Genomic DNA, 5000 nt, shown 5'->3' on the forward strand with positions numbered 1-5000 from the left:
CATAGGGTCATGAAGGCGAGGTAGGATCAGGGAAGCGGTAATCACCCACCCACTAAGCACTTGATACGAGTTCACATCGACATTTTTTCATAGCGTGAACGGGTCTTTGCACTCGTGAAAATGTTGAAAATCTTTAACCTCCCTTTCGTCGCGTTAGCTTACGAAACCTCATGTAAACATTTGCATCGCCGACCACATTTTCTGTCCAAGTAACTGACAGAAAAAGAACCACAGAGTTTTACACTGTAGAAATGTTTATCTTAATTGCGGTTCTCTCTGACCCTTTGCGAAGACCGCGGGCAGGGCTGAAGGTGAAGGGTTCGCGTCGCAGTCTCTTTCCGCCCTCTCGACTGTCTCTCTTTCGAAGACTCTAATTACCAATCTTTGTGCATTATTTGTGAATGTTCTATGAGTTCTAAAACATAATGCAGGTTTCTATTATATTGTTATGTTTGTTAGTGTAAGAAGAGGTTTGAGGTTCTGTGTTTTTTGTTGGTTATTGTATCTCTTTCAACTTCTCTCTCTCTCTCTCTGTTTCTCTCACTCACTCATTAACTCTCAAGATGGAACTATTGCCTATGAAATGCCAATTATATATATATGTGTGTGTGTGCGTGTATGTATTTCTCTGTCTGTATGTCTGTCTGTCTCTCTCTCTTCTCTCTCTCATTTCTTCATCTCTCTCTCTCGCTCACCCACTCACTCACACTTTTTCCCTCTCGCCTCTCTCTGACGAATGTAGAATACGTGTCATTACTTGTTTAACATAGAATACAACGAAAGCATAAAGTGAGATTCACGGCGCTGATTTCTCTCGCTCCCTCTACTCCCAGCAGTGAACACATCCCGCCCTGGAAAAAAAAGAAAAAAATATATCACGGGGTGTTGAAATTACAAAGGACAAGCTTGTACAGGGGGCGTTTGGGAGGTTTTATAAACATGAAAATCTCTACTGTTTAACTTTTGATTTGGGATGATTCAACATTTCCACAAGTGTAAAAAGAGCATTTTTTTTCATTGACACCCCCTCCCCCTCGCCCCTAAAATGTACACTGTGCTCTTGAACAGTCATGGCAGTCCTGTAAAGATATTGATGGCCATGCCACCCCTTAAAAGTTTGATAGGGGATCTTTTTCATAATTAAGTGTAATATTCACGTGGGAGAAGTATCAGGATCAATTTCAATTGGGACAAGTATTAGAACCAGGTAAATGTGATAAATATTTCATATTAAATATTGTATGTACAAACTTTCAACAGTATGTATTATTATTCATCTATTATTATTATTATTATTATTATTATTATTATTATTATTATTTTATTTATTTTTTATTTTATTTATTTATCTATCTTTTATTTTATTTTATTTTTTATTTTTATTATTATTATTATTTTTTTTTTTGCCGTTTATGAAATCAAGAATACATAGGGTCATGAAGGCGAAGTAGGATCACGGAAACGGTATTACCCACCCACTAAGCACTTGATACGATCTTCACGTCGACATTTTTTTATAGCGTGAACGGGTCTTTGCACTCGTGAAAATGTTGAAAATCTTTAACCACCCCTTCGTCGCGTTAGCTTTATTTATTTTATTTTTTTATATATTTATTTATTTCTTATTTTTTTATATATTTATTTATTTATTATTTTTTATTTTTTTTTATTTATTATTATTATTATTATTTATTATTATTATTTTTTTTTTTTTTGCCGTATATGAAATCAAGAATACATAGGGTCATGAAGGCGAGGTAGGATCAGGGAAGCGGTAATCACCCACTCACTAAGCACTTGATACGATCTTCACGTCGACATTTTTCATAGCTTGAACGGGTCTTTGCACTCGTGAAAATGTTGAAAATCTTTAACCTCCCTTTCGTCGCGTTAGCTTACGAAACCTTGTGTAAACATATGCATCGTCGACCACAATTTCTGTCCAAGTAATTGACAGGAAAAGAACCGCAGAGTTTTACACTGTAGAAATGTTTATCTCAATTGCGGTTCTCTCTGACCCTTTGCGAAGACCGCGGGCAGGGCAGAAGGTGAAGGGTTCGCGTCGCAGTCTCTTTCCGCCCTCTCGACTGTCTTTCTTTCGAAGACTCTAATTGCCAATCTTTGTGCATTACTTGTGGAGGTTTTATGAGTTTTAAGATATAATGGAGGTTTGCATTATATTGTTATGTTTGTTAGTGTAAGAAGAGGTTTGAGTTTCTCTGTGTTTTGTTGGTTAGTGTATCACTGTCAATTTCTCTCTCTCCCTCTCTCCTAATTCTCTTTTACTCACCAACCCATTCATGCTTTCTCTCTCTCTAATCTTATTCTCATTCTGTCTGTCTGTCTTTCTGTTTCACTCATTCACTCACTTATTAACTCATTCTCTCTTAAGATTGAACTATTGTCTCTGAAGTGCTAATTATATATATGTGTGTGTGTGTGTGTGTATGTATTTCTCTCTCTCTCTGTCTGTCTCTCTCTCTCCTGTCTCTCATTTCTTCATCTCTCTCTCTCGCCCACCCACTCACTCACACTTTTTCCCTCTCGTCTCTCTCTCACGCAAGTAGAGTACGTGTCATTACTTGTTTAACATAGAATAAAACGAAAGCATAAAGTGAGATTCACGGCGTTGATTTCTCTTGCTCCCTCTACTCCCAGCAGCGAACACATCCCGCCCTGGAAAAAAAGAAAAGAAAAATATATCACGGGGTGTTGAAATTACAAAGGACAAGCTTGTACAGGGGGCGTTTGAGAGATTTTATAAACATCAAAATCTCTACTGTTTAGCTTTTGTTTTGGGATGATTCAACATTTTCACAAGTGTAAAAAGAGCATTCTTTTCATTGACACCCCCTCTCTCTCGCCCCTAAAATGTACACTGTGCTCTTGAACAGTCAGGGCAGTCCTGTAAAGATATTGATAGCCATGCTACCCCTTAAAAGCTTGATAGGGGATCATTTTCATAATTAAGTGTAATTTTCACGTGGGAGAAGTATCAGGGTTTTTTTTTTTTTTTTAATTGGGAAAAGTATTAGAACCAACTAAATGTGATAAATATTTCATATTAACTATTGTATATACAAACTTTCAACAGTATGCATTATTATTAATCTATTATTATTATTTTACTTATTTATTTTTTATATTATTTATTTATCTATCTTTTATTATTAATAATATATATATACATATATTTATATATTTATTATTATTATTTTTTTTTTTTGCCGTTTATGAAATCGAGAATACATAGGGTCATGAAGGCGAGGTAGGATCACGGAAACGGTAATCACCCACCCACTGAGCTCTTGATACGATCTTCACATCGACATTTTTTATAGCGTGAATGGGTATTTGCACTCGTGAAAATGTTGAAAATCCTTAACCACCTCTTCGTCGCGTTAGCTTTCGAACCCTTGTGTAAACATTTGCATCGCCGACCACTTTTTCTGTCCAAGTGATTGACAGGAAAAGAACCGCAGAGTTTTACACTGTAGAAATGTTTATCTTAATTGCGGTTCTCTCTGACCCTTTGCGAAGACCGCGGGCAGGGCAGAAGGTGAAGGGTTCGCGTCGCAGTCTCTTTCCGCCCTCTCGACTGTCTCTCTTTCGAAGACTCGAATTGCCTATCTTTGTGCATTATTTGTGGATGTTCTATGAGTTCTAAAATATAATGCAGGTTTGTATTATATTGTTATGTTTATTAGTGTAAGAGGAGGTTTGAGTTTCTGTGCTTTTTGTTGGTTATTGTATCTCTGTCAATTTCTCTCTCTCTCTCCTAATTCTGTTTTACTCACCAACCCATTCATGCTTTCTCTCTCTCTATTATGATTCTCATTCTGTCTGTCTGTCTCTCTCTGTTTCCCTCACTCACTCACTCATTAACTCACTCTCTCTTAAGATGGAACTATTGTCTCTGAAATGCCAATTATATATATATATATATATATATATATATATATATATATATATATATATATATATATATGTGTGTGTGTGTGTGTGTGTGTGTGTGTGTGTGTGTGTGTGTGTGTGTGTATTTCTCTCTCTCCTCTCATTTCCTCATCTCTCTCTCTCGCTCACCCACTCATTCCCATTTTTCCCTCTCGTCTCTCTCTCACGCAAGTAGAATCCGTGTCATTGCTTGTTTAACATAGAATAGAACAAAAGCATAAAGTGAGATTCACGGCGTTGATTTCTCTCGCTCCCTCTACTCCCACCAGTGAACACATCCCGCCCTGGAAAAAAAAGAAGAAAAAAAAAATATATATATATATATATATCACGGGGTGTTGAAATTACAAAGGACAAGCTTGTACAGGGGGCGTTTGGGAGATTTTATAAACATCAAAATCTCTACTGTTTAGCTTTTGTTTTTGGATGATTCAGCATTTCGACAAGTTTAAAAAGAGCATTCTTTTCATTGACACCCCCTCCCTCTCGGTGTGTACACTGTGCTCTTGAACAGTCAGGGCAGTCCTGTAAAGATATTGATAGCCATGATACCCCTTAAAAGCTTGATAGGGGTCATTTTCATAATTAAGTGCAATTTTCACGTGGGAGAAGTATCAGGATAATTTTCAATTGGGACAAGTATTAGAACCAAGTAAATGTGAGAAATATTTCATACTAACTATTAAATATACCAACTTTCAACATTATATATTATTATTTATTTATTTATTATTTATTTTTTACCGTTTATGAAAACAAAAATACATAGGGTCATGAAGGCGAGGTAGGATCAGGGAAGCGGCAATCACCCACCCACTAAGCATTTGATACGATCTTCACATCGACATTTTTTATAGCGTGAGTTTCTGTGTTTTTGTTGGTTATTGTATATGTCAATTTTTGTCTCTCTCCTAATTCTGTTTTACTCACCAACCCATTCATGCTTTCTTTCTATTCTGATTCTCATTCTGTCTGTCTGTCTCTCTCTGTTTCCCTCACTCACTCACTCATTAACTCCCTCTCTCTTGAGATGGAACTATTGTCTT

This window comes from Penaeus vannamei, chromosome 3, assembly GCF_042767895.1.
Source record: "Penaeus vannamei isolate JL-2024 chromosome 3, ASM4276789v1, whole genome shotgun sequence".
Classification (NCBI taxonomy): Eukaryota; Metazoa; Arthropoda; class Malacostraca; order Decapoda; family Penaeidae; genus Penaeus; species Penaeus vannamei.